Below are 12,766 nucleotides of genomic sequence, written 5' to 3' on the forward strand. Positions count from 1 at the left end.
TGTGAATTTGGATCACACGTTTTCACGAAGGCCAGCTTGTACAGGTTTTGAAAACTTGGAAGATTTTGATCGCCCCACCTCTTCCAGTGCCAAGGTCAAGTCAGGCCAGTTCCCTCGCTGTCTCCTTTTGTAGTGTAGGGCTGTTTCTTTTTCCCTCTGGCATTGAAGATACAGCCCTTTGGGGGATCCCTGCGTCATGCTGGGGTCCTCTGTCGACCTGTCCACCTTGGGCGGGCGTGAGGTTTTAGCGCTGCTTTTCCTGGACTCCGTCCCATTCAGCTGTCAGAACAGAGGCTAAGGGTCACGAGAGCTGGCGCACGCCCTCGGCGTGCAGCGCGTCTCCTGGGGTCCCCAGCACTTCGTTTTCTCGGCCCCTGCAGATTTCTTTATTTTCTCACCAGTTCAGTAAATTATTATTATTTTTTTTAATTTTGAAATTCATCCACCTTTTGCTTGTTTTCATCAGGGTGTCATGAGTATCTGCTTCTTCACGATGAATTCTGTCGTAATAGGTACTGAGTCTAAAAATAACCTTTTGTTTTAAGTTACATAAATGGAGACAGTACAGCCAGGAAACAACGTTTTCTTCCTCTTAAGTGTGTTATGTATTCAAAAGACAAACGAATCCGGATGCCTGTGAAAGCCTTAGAGCCGAAAGTCTCTGCTGAGCACCTCACCATTTCTTCCTGTTATCCCAGTAAGAAATCACTGATTTCATAAAGCATTGTTAATTTTAGTTGGATCATATTTCTCAAGTGTAGGGATGGAAAATTGTTCAGAGCCGTTACTATTGGATATCGATTTGTTCTAGGCTCAGTGTAAGCCTTGGGGTGCTTGATGATTATTTGACATGATAGAGTTTGTCAGCCTTCAACAAAATCTTGAAGGGATGTCTTATGTTTGAGAGCTCCTCTAAAGACGCTGAAAATTGTACAGCAAGTTTTGACTCATTGGTTGGTTTTCACCAGTTATTTCTAGTGTCGAAACACTTGTAAATTAAAAAGCCACTCATCACGCTAGATTGCTCCTTGCCTCTGTAGTTAGTGGACTAGATGTGAGGACGTACTCCGATCATCTCCACAGAGAAAATCTTGAATCCGTGCCACCCGTGCATTCTGTCACAGTCAGCGACGGCATCGTTACCACAGTAAGGGACAGTCTGCTGCTTTGTACCTTAACTCAGAACTGTCAGGAAGTAGATTCTGTTTCATTCATCGACCTTTGCTCTGTAGCCATAAACCTTCACGGTCGCATCGTGTTGCTTGACATATGCTGGTTGGCTTGGACTTGGCTGGAGTTTTCTGTTAATATAATAATGTACTTAGAAGTATTGATAAAAGCGATTGGGGATGATAGAATGTTGAGTTGGAAGTGACTCAACATCTTTTAATTTGTAAAACATATTTAGCGGCGAAAACCTTATTTTATTCAAAGGTTTACTTGAAACCCCAACAGATGAACTTGTAGCTGGGGGGTTTTGAAAATCATTGAGGAGACAGCCCTTTTTATTTTGCAAACGAAGATTCTTAAACCCAGAAAGGTTAGATGACAACGGTCTGTGGCCGTTTGCACTTTCTCACACTTAACATCCTCTTCCCAGACTTCCTGTGGTTTATGGTTCTGCCCTGTCTTTAGGCTTTGGGGGAGCACAGTGTTGACACCTCCAGGGGCCGATTTGTGGACTCAGCCAGACCTAGGAGAAGGGTCTGTGTTTTTGATGGTGACTCACTCTCTCATTTGTTTCTTCTGCTTTTCGGGTTCCTTATTTCTTAGTTTTTGCATGAAGCAGATGACATTTATTGACATCACTGACTCATGAGTAACTTTTTTTTCCCCCTTTTGGGAGTGAAAGGAAGTGGGGAAGAGGACATCTATGGGACATCTACTTCTGTACCAGGCACTGCCAGATGCCTGTCCAAAAAGTTTAAACTTCGGTAATTTGTAGTTACCCTATAAAAGTAGTTGGTGACATCTTCATTTTACAGTTGGGAAACTGAGACAGACAGAGGCGGACAACTTGACCCATAGTCAGGACTGCCGGGATGGGGGAGGGCTTTCTAAGCAGCGCATCAAAGTATGGGATACACACGGGACCAGTGGGACATGTGGGGCGGCTGGAACGCGGTGTGTGGCACGTGGCTAGTGTTACACTGCTGAGTGTTCACACGTAAAGGGCCAGGATGCTTTCCCAGGGGCGCGTACCGATGTTGGTCATTCCACGTGGGTGGGTGTGCCCGGCTGTGTCTCGAACAGCACCTTTTCTTCTTTCTTCGTGGGGAGGAGGTTATGGTCATTTGAAAAGAATTTTTTCAGTTTGAATTCTACGGCAGTGAACACTTGGACTGAGTGACGTTTCATCATAGTGAGTAAATCCTGTGACAGGATTCTTGAGCTGTCAGGGATGGGGAGTGGGGCTCGCCACAGACTCACCAAGACCGTTTTGGTCGCTGGATCTTGAAACTGCTATACTAATTGAATTTGATATTGTTATAAAAACAGTTAATCGATAGTCAAATTTAGAAATAAATGGTATCAGTAAACTAGCGATTATGTCAAGATTTTATATAAAGCGTAAAAGTAACACCGCTCCCCTCCTCTCCCCCCATGTGTATGTGCTGGGTGGCTGGAAGGTGTTGGAGGAGGTGCCTTCTTTTGGTCGAACTTGACCGCTAACCCAGCAGGTGCTTTAATGAGTACGTACTGATTTTCAGGCCTGGCCCACGAGGAAGCCGAGGACGTGTTGTCCAACAAGGATCTGGGCCTCTGGGTTCGGGAATGGAGCTCTGTCGGGGGGCCGCAGGGGTGGGCTTCCGCACCCCAAGGCGGTGGTAGGCACACGCCAGGGTCCCTGAGGAGGCATTGTCTGCCGATACATACGGTGGGGTTATGCGTCCATCTCGGTTTTTCCTTTTTTATGTAACACTAGATCGTTGAATTATCTATGTTTCTGTACGTACGTCTCGTTTGTTAATTCTGACTACTACATAATATGCTGTCATATTTTATAGACCGTGTAGATTACTGTTAGCTGTACAGTCATCAGTGATACTTCAGCAGACATTTCTGTCACCTTTAGTTCTATGTGAGAATTTCTCAGGTCTACACCCCCGAACGATCGTTAGGCCACTGAACGCAGAGATATTTAATTTCACTAAATTTCAGCTCTCCGCGATGGCTGCTGTGAGGTTGAGCTCCTGTCGGCGTTTTGATTCCTTACTTAGAAAAAAGGAGCCAGGCTTTGGCTCCCTAAGAACGTTTCTGCAAACTCGTTTCGAGTCGTATTATTAAAAGCCTTTGTTTATTCTTCACTTTCCTTCTTTATTATATTCTTTCAAGAATGTTAGTTATAGGGAACATAGTTTCTTAAAGGGATGTCTGTCTTTATAATGCCTACACGATTGTGACAATGTCATAAAAATCCTCTAAATACTAAGATTTGTGTTTTTCACTTCGTAGGGCGCCAATGCCTCGGCATTAGAGAAAGAGATTGGTCCAGAGCAGTTCCCGGTGAATGAGCACTATTTTGGACTAGTGAATGTAAGTATCCACTGGCGCTGAGCCTTCGCAGTTATGGTGGAAACTGTTTTAAAAATGATGAATGCATTTCATAGTTTAGTAAAGAAAACTTGTCCATTTGCATGAGTAGACTTAATGCCAGGAAACTCAGTTTAGAATTTTAAAAGTATCCTTAATGGAAGAGAACAAAGCTGCTTGACGTCTTAAGAGTCTAAGAGACAGAACGGTTTCTAGATTGTCAGCCCGACTTTTCTTGTTTTGTGTCAGGATTTTCTCATAACCAAAATTGCATATGGCTTAGAACAAATGATCTTTTGGTTCTTTGAGAATTATTTAAATGTCTGTGTATGAGCGGTCCACTTGTACAGATGCATAGTTTTATAAACGCCTCCGTGTGTCTATAGGGTTTTTGTTCCACTAGTATAGATAGAAAAGTACAAAATGCAGGGAAAACATACATGCCCGTCCTTGTGGAGGTGCTTCTAGTAATTATACTTTATTAAAACTTTGGGACAACCTTCTTTAGAATCTTTTCCGAATTGTCAGAAAACACCACAAGTCTGTGTTATATACTTATCATGGTAGTTTATGCTATTATACTATACTGTTAGGTGGATCCATGGTGAGTGTTTAAAACACACACACACACACACACACACACACACACACACACACACACACACACGATAGTACAGGTAACAAAGAAAGTTAAATGAACAAATTGGGTGCGCCACTAAATACTAGTCTGCGATTATGACGTGTGGGACAGATTTCTTCCGTGACTGGAGGAATGCAGTTAAAGCGACATGTACGTTTCCCCCTGCTTTGAGAATCACCTCTGTCAGTGTAAAGCTTCTAACAGGGAATCAGAAGTCCCCGTCCTGCCCCTCCCCAGGGGAGGCTACTTATATTACTCCTCCCGCAATGTTTTCTGGAATTTACCCTTAGATTCTTAATAAAAAGCTCATACTTACGGCCGTTTTAAAAACCCTGCCATTAAGAAAACGCCGTCGACTTCCTTTGTGGTCGACAACAAATATCTTTCTGTCCCTTCCGTCCTCCCTGCCCAGCCTCACTCCCTCCCGTGCCCCCAACGTGGAATTCACCGCCGCTGTATTTTCCCGTGTCCTTAATTTCCGTCGATCCTCCCCGCAGTCTTTATCAGAACGAGAAAAACCACGAACCTCTCAGGACGCGTTCCCACCGCGTCCTGCCGGTCACGCAGACTCCGCTCCCGGTGGCGTCCCCCGGAGCCCCCCGTCTGCTCTCGGCCCTTTCTGTCCCCTGGGCCGTCCTTTCTCGTCTCGCCTTTTCCAGGTCCTGCTTTCGTTCCTGGCTCCCCCGGCTGCGTGGAACACATTCTGTAGTAGCCTCTTTAGGAAGTTTGCACAGGAGATAGACTTTGGGATCTCGTGTATTTAAGGTGTCCTGGTGATTGTCGTAGCTACATGTAGATCCCAGCGTACGGCCTTCCTTCGGAACGTGTAAGGCATCACCCCGTTGCTCACTGGCTTCTGTGGATGCTGTCGCAAGGCCTGATGCCATTCTGATTCTTGATCACTTCCCTATGTGGCTTTTCTTCTCCCTTTCAAATATAGTGTGGGGGTGGGGGGCGCTTCTAGAATGTTCTCTGTCACCAGTGTTCCAACATTTCATGTGTCTTGGTCTCATACCTCCTGTTATTGCATTAGGCATTTATGCACCTGTCGAGACTGATGATTCATTTTCCTAAGTTCTAGAACATCTCTGATGCTATATTTGGATAATTTCTTTCCTATCAATGTAATTTCTCTGTGCGTTTTTGACATACTGTTAGTTGCATATTTAAACACTTAGACTGATTCTCTACTTTTATTCTTCCATTTTTGATCCTCTGTCTTTATAATTCTACATTGTAGACTATTTCTTTGACATTTTTGTCCAGCTCGTTGCAATTTTTTTTTTAAAAAATGTTACTTTCATTTTTCGATCTTGTTTCATGGCAGCGATGTCTTGTTTTTCTCAGGATAGTATTTATAGTTTTTGTTGTTGCTGAGTTTTTCTTACGCTACCAGATCGTTTCTGAGACCCGAATTCCTCCCCTCTCCCATTTTAAACTGTTTTTCCTGTTAGAAGCTTTCCTCAAATCCCATTTATAATAAAAGTGGAATTCTAAAAAGCTGATCAGGGCTTTGTGTATTATGGGTGGAGCTTGTCTACCAAGGGTGACACCCTGGCAAGCAGGCATTAAAAAAATAGCTCCCTGTCCACACCTCCCATCCCTTCCCCAAAAGCTCCAGTGTCTGGAGACTTTTCTCTGGGGCTGTTTGTTTTCCAGGAAGGATGACTCCTCTCTGTCTAGAAGTGTCTTAATTCCGGCCTTTGTTTAACCCTCTGTCTCCCGTTCATTGCCTCACGATGTCTTCCCAGGTTTTCAGATCCTGCCTCCCGGTCAAGGCGGTCAGGGCGGTCAAGGTGAGGAGCCTAAACCTGCAGTCAAATAGAAGGCTGAGTGCCCGGCCGTCAGAATGGTCCTTGTGAGGACTCATAACCAGACCTGCGGACCTGTGTTTTTAGATGTGTACCTCCCTCAGAAGAATAGTCCTGAGCCTTCAGGGTTGAATCCGTTTGTTTTTTGTTTGTTTGTCCCTTACAGGCCCTTGGACTCTACTTCTTCTCCATCCGCCTTCCGTTTTCTGTCAGTTCACTGACATCTCTACTCTGTGGTTGTCTTCTTGGGCCTTTCGAGTTTTTCTCCAATCTGTTCTTGTCATTTTATTAGGGTTTCATAGGGAGTCAAGTTAAATGAATATGTTTAATTTCTCTTGTTTAATGAGAAGTCTGGCCTCTACTTCCCAAAATGTTCGTGCTTGCATACGGAGTTGTCTAGTGATCAGAAGCCTCACTTAAATTCTGGGGATGGCAAAACCCCAGTTTCTTCAGTCTCGATACACTTCCTGTGGCTGTCACCTCGTTTGGTTCAGATGCCAACACTAACCTGTGTCTTGAATTGTAGTAAAGTTGTCACATTGACATTGTCCCAGAAGAACCCTTTTTTTTTTTTTTTTTTAGAACATTAGTATTTTATACATTGAAACTTGTTTTACCTTTAGCCTTCACCGTTGTAAATATTTCGATCTTTCCAAGTTGTGTCTCACTGTAACTTTTTTGCTGATAGCCTCAGGACCAGTAAAAAGACATCCTAGATGAAAAAAAAAATCACATAAAATGAGTTCTAAAGTTCTGTAATATTTTTTCTACTGTTACATTGTTTCTAATTTCATCTATCAGCATCCAAATCCCAGTGTCAATTGTATAAAATAGGGCTTCAGAGGTGTCATTTTTATTACTCCTCGTGGATCCATCTAGATTCAGAATGTAGTCTGTACTTCTCCCTGAAGCTCAGTAACTGAGATTCAGTGAAATGAAGAGAAGCAGAAAGGAGAGAAGTTAGTCAGACCATCAGAGCAAGCTTTGTCTTCATCCCCTCTAGAAACTCATTCGATGAGTAGAAATTCAGTTTCTGACTTCTGTGCCCAGTTTGGATGATCAAGAATTGAGTTCTCCAAGGTAGTCAGGGCGCCAGCTGTGAAATGTCGATGGACACCTTGACTTACACTCAGAATCCACTCGGGAGGTCAGCAGAGGCAGCAGGACTGGCGTGGCGACACGCTTTGCCGTGGTTTGTGCTCCATGCCTCCAGCCTTTTCCGTGGGTCGTTTCTCAGCTCTTAAACGGTCATCACTTCCGTTTCTCCCTTGTTCCCTCCTCCCTTTTTTTATTTGTAGACTTATCACGCTGTAGGAGCCCCTTAAAAATTAAGCTTGGGGTTTTGGGGGGGTGGGGTGGCTGGCTTAGTTAATTCCGAGACCAGCGTTTTCCCCTCCCCTGTTATTGTCTGCCGGGGAGTCAGTGCTGTGAATGTAGCTTCTGTGAGGAACCTGGGCTGAATCTCGTCTGACGATTGGATTTCATTAAAATGAGGCACACATATATATTTTCTTTCCGTCAGTCTGTCCTGAGCTACGTGGGTATTTCCAGATTCATTTTCATTCTTTCTAGAAAAAGCATATACTGAAAAGAGTTACTATTAGCTGTGCCCGATTGGAGCCCTTTTTCCAGCCTCTCGTTAGCACTTGCCTTTGGGAAATAATAGCCTGTGTATTGGGGCAGTTAGAAAAGTAGTTTTTTTGTTTGTTTGTTTGTTTGTTTGTTTGTTTTTTAAACAGAGAAAAGAAAAATAGCCACAGTTTCATTAACCTAGCAGAACATTTTACAGCCTGGTTACTTTGAACAGAGTCCATGTCAGCCTATTTTGCATTATTTTCAGTTGCAGATAGTTTTACTTTGGAGGAGCGTTTTTGCAGACGGCAGCTTTTACGGCAGTGACAATTCTGACGTCCGTCACTGGAATTCGCATGACACGGAGAGTGGTGACTCCCTATCGCTCTGTCTCCCGTGGCTGCATCACCGGTACCGGCAGTCAGGAGAAGCGCCGGTGGGATAGGCCAGCGGGTCAGAACCAGCCCGAGGAGGAGGGCAGAGGCGCCCCCGGGAGCTTTCTCTTGCTGTGAAATATCCCACTTAGATGCCAGCCGTTTACAGACCCAAATTCTTCGAAAACACACCGTTCCGCTCTGATCGACCAGCTCGGCCTTTCCCTTTTTATATCTTGTAGCCGATGAGCGCTTCTTGCAGTACAGTCGCTAGGGATTTAAAGTAGAGAAGAGAGCGATTTATAGTAGAGAGCGATTTAAACTAGTGGTGTCCGTCTCTTACTTCTTGAGCAGTTGACACATGTTCAGTAGCCCATGTTCGTGTTGTTTTGTCATATGGTTCTATATAATCTTCTAATAGGCCCTAATACGCAGGGAGGTTGGGCTCCGGAAATCGGTTTGTGAGGCTGTGCCATGGCGTGTGCTTTTCCGCAGCATCTTTGTTATAAAATCATGATTGCGTCCCCAGACCACCTTATAAAAGGCTCATTCCCTGAGTTGCTGGCAGTCACTAGTTGGAATTCTGGACGAAGGGATCCGAGGCCATGCCGGAGGAGAGAGAGAGAAACGAAACCCACGCTCCTCTCGTGGGCGACAAAGTTGATTCGGCAAATGTCTCTTTAGTTTTCTTTCCCGATGGCCGTAGGCTACTTGAGGTTTACCTTATCAGCGATCCCCGTGGAGCTTCCACTGTATCAAACATGACAGTGAACTCTGGCCCAGGTCCTCTGGCTAGATTATAGATTAGATCGCGTGCCCAACCTATGAAAGGGCTCGTGATTGACAGCCACACAGCATTTGATAGAGAAGCCAGTTTCCAGAAGGGAGCGTGGGGCAGCGGAGGAATGTGGGTTGGGGGGGGGTAGGTGACGGCTGGCCACCGCGTGTGGAGGGACACTTTTGTGAGTGTCTGTCGTGAGGGTGACGAGTCGGGTGGTGTGAGGTGCAGTGTTACAGACGGAGCCACCTAACCAGAAACCGTGTCGAGGGAAGAAGGCCTCTCCAGAGGGCGGGTGTCCACGGGGCAGGCACCATCACCAGCCTCCAGCACGGGGGATGGTGGAGCATTAAACATTTTACAACATTTTTTTAAAGGTAATACTGTTGACATAGGTGGTTTAAATCAGTGGTCTCCAAATATAATATGTAAGAGGATCCATTGGAGGGCAGGGAGAAAACACTAGAATTTATTTCTAATGTTTATTTTTATCAAAAAATGAAAGGTAGTCTCCGGCCATGCCACCCTGAACGAGCCCGATCCCGTCTGATCTCGGAAGCTAAGCCGGGTTGGGCCTTGGATGGGGAGACCACCTAGGAAGAGCAGGTGCTGTAGGCGTGAAAAATAAGAGGCTGTAAGCTGACAAGAGTTCTTACAATCTGTGAGGTCAACCAAGGGTGGCCTTGCCTAAACAAATAAATAAAATAAAAATAAACAATATAAATAAATAAATTAAAAAAATGAAAGGTAGGTTAAGCTTTACTAATTCTTAATAAATGGGTGATACTGGCAGCCATACTCTGTCCCTATGTGAAATTGCTCTGTGTTAGTTACTTCACGTCCCACAGTGCCAAAGAGATGGCAGTCGCTCTCATTCATTTATGCAGTTGCAAACTATTGTAATTTAAATTTCGATTCCGAGATCCTATGATCTAATTTCAGTTCACTGAATTCCTCACAATGGACAAATGGCTTAAAAAGCCATTTGTTCCGCACATAGCTGGAGTGACGAGGTGCTGGGCACTACTCTGAGCATGTCGGGCAGGTACGCTTGTGGTTCATTACAGGGTTCCCGGAGATGCCGTAACCCCATTTCACAGATGAGGGGACTGAGGAGCAGAGCGCTTAGCGGATTCCCAGGGCCAGGGCGGGGGGACGGGCAGGGCCAGATGACCCAGACGGTGTGGCTTGTGCCGCTGTCGAGGCAGTGGTGGGGGATGGGGTGGGGGGAGGCACCGAGAATTTAATATCACAATTTAGAAAGGGAAGGCCATCGAGGACACTCTCGTCCACCTGGACCTGCGCACGTATCTCTGTGAAGATACCACTGCTCATAAAAAAGGTTTTAGGGTAAACAAAAAATTAGTATAAGTAAAAAAATTGTAAATGTTCACTTTATCTTAATCATCTGTTATGTTTTTGATGCACATGATATACATATATAGTTCTTAATATGCACGTATTAGGGATATGTACATAAGTGACCTTATTGATGGGGACGTGGTGAGTGTTTGTGGAGGGGCATTGCTTTAATACCGAGAGAAAAGGCCGTTCGAGAAAGCAGGGCTAGGTCCTTGGGTTCAGTAGCAGGCCTTGGGGAGGGAGGCACCTTTTCAAATTCGTTTTCCCCGATTTTAAACCTGGTCGGACCTTTCACCTTCAGAGCCAACCCAGAAAAACACAGGGTAGGTTTCAGCCCTAAAGAATGTCTTTTTTTCGTAAGTGAGCATTCAGAAACGGGTATGGAGGAAATCCTTTAAGCCTTTTTTTTTTTTTTTTTTTTTGGTATGAAAGCTGTATACTTGAAGGATATAATTTTAGGTTTTAGGAACTCGAATGAAAGTTACTATTAAAAATCAAGGAAATTGAAGAGAGAGTGTCAGAGTTTTGAATCAGATCGAAAGTTGGCTTATTCTGGAGAAATAGTAGTAGTGTCCACCTTTAATGTTTGTTTAGTGGGATTGATGAACATAGGTAAAAGAAGACCATACTGGACGACTTCAAGGAATTGCTTATAATGTTTCCTGTTGCTCTATATTCAGAAGATGAGCAAGGGGCCGACTTCCTACATTTTATACAAAATATCCACTCCCTCTAGTCCCTCGGCCTATCCCGTTTGCTTCTTGTATTTTTTTATAAGTAGATCAAACTTCGTTAGCATACGTTTTTCTGGTATACTGTGAGATGCTGTCTTTTGTTTTTATCTGCCTGCTCTGTGGAAGTTGCCAGAGTCCCTGGTGCTTATCCTTTAATAAAAACGTCCAGATCATGGAGATTGAGTCTTCTCTTCAGTGGACAGAGCCATAGTTTATTGGTCATTAGAGTCATTACACTGTGATACAAAACTAACATTTTCAGACTAATACCGAATATCATTAGAGTCATTACACTGTGATACAAAACTAACATTTTCAGACTAATACCGAATGACTGGTAAGTTGGTCTCAGTAATATTGTAGTTCTACTGCGGGTGTCCTTAGCTCCTGGATAAACTTTATTGAAGTATATCCATAGTTATATTTATGATCAATAATATTGCATCATTATCATATACTAGCATTTCTCCAGAAAGCCTTTAAAGCACCTTTGTGAAATCAGTTCTTGGCTCTGATTAGCAACGTGAATGGAGAAGCCATATATCCTCACTGGGACTCATGACCTGTTACTTTTTATGTGATATTGTTTAATTTGTTCCTTTGTTCCCTGAATCTCTTGTAAGCTGTTAATTAGATCTAGACACTTGATAGAAGTTGAGTGGTTCGATTTGTTTTTTTTTAAAGACAAGAGTACATCATAGGAGGCGCTATATATTTCTTGGTGCATCACATGACGAGACATAAAAGTTTGGTCGTTCATTTTTAATGATGCATTGGAGGTCAGGTCTGAGCCCTCCACTTCCCATCAGCCTTTAACCTAATGCTTTTAGTATCCATTGATAATTTTTGCCCGATCCATTATTTATAACTGTTTCTTCTGAATTTATTTGCTGGAATTCTATAAACAGCAATTTCCTTCATCAGCTTTTTAGTGCCCCCTGAAATAAGGTGCTTACAAGCAAGGCAAGATAAAACTTGCTTTCTTTTTATATGTTAGTTTACAACCTCCATTGGAGACTGACGGAGGTTTCTTTAATGTTATTTATAGTTGGTTTTTGTTTTTGTTTTTTTTTTTGTAGTCCATGTGCTTTTTATTCGTTGTAGTGATTCTTTTTAATGGAAGCTGGCTTTCGTATCCCCACTAAAAGATGCTCTAGGCCAGTCCTGTACATTGTACGTTTCCTGTCCAGACCTGGCGTCGCCCTGTCTGCAAGGTGTCCTAGTTCCTGTTTGTGGTAAAAGGTTTTAGGGGCCACGATCTGGGTGCAGGGGAGCTTTTTGCTGCTGGGCATTTTCAGTGGACAGAACTTTAAAACACACACGCAACACTTTAAGACTTCCAGAAAGGCATGAGTTTATACTGGCTTCTAATTCCAATTTAAGTTTATAGGGCTTTTACTCTTTGATATTTGTATTATTTTTTTTTACTTTACATTAAAAAATTGGGTCCCTAAGGATAGTAACATAATTCCTTGCCTTGTCCTATGGTATATCTTTAGTACAGTAGTTTCAAAATAACAATATCAGTGAATTAATTCTGACAGTGTGACTACCGAATGCCGTTAGATTTCTGTGTTCGTTTATTCCTAGACTGTGTTTTGGTAGGCATGTATAGTCAGAGTTCTGTGTTTTAAAGCCACTTGAAGTAAGTATTTTGTTTCTAGTGCTACCTACCACCAACTTGATTTACACTCAGGGTTCATTAATTTCTGTTCGTTTTTCAGTTTTAAGAATTGCCTTTTCTCTTTTTTCGGATTTAGTTTTTTAAAAATGGGTGCAAAGTAAACTTTATGACAACATACGTTCACAAGAATCTTATTTTCTCTCCACGCTTTTCCAGCTTTCTCTATAAATAACTGTTTCGATTAGCGTTTAATTCATCCTGTTGTCCATGCTTAAACACTCCTCTTTGCTCAGCCTTTTTGAGTAAATGGAGACGCGATCTCTCCGCACAGCACGTG

General features: G+C 43.4%; 1 protein-coding gene across 1 annotated transcript in view; it reads left to right on the forward strand.

The window, feature by feature from the left end:
* Positions 1-3,456: 3,456 nt before the first annotated feature.
* The window catches only part of USP12 (ubiquitin specific peptidase 12), a 22,798-nt gene continuing 13,488 nt past the window's right edge, over positions 3,457-12,766 (forward strand). Inside the window, exon 1 of the mRNA XM_011360210.2 lies at positions 3,457-3,537. The gene's annotated coding sequence lies outside the window, so the exon portion shown is untranslated. The remainder of the gene's footprint in view (positions 3,538-12,766) is intronic.

This window comes from Pteropus vampyrus, unplaced genomic scaffold (assembly GCF_000151845.1).
Source record: "Pteropus vampyrus isolate Shadow unplaced genomic scaffold, Pvam_2.0 Scaffold52, whole genome shotgun sequence".
Classification (NCBI taxonomy): Eukaryota; Metazoa; Chordata; class Mammalia; order Chiroptera; family Pteropodidae; genus Pteropus; species Pteropus vampyrus.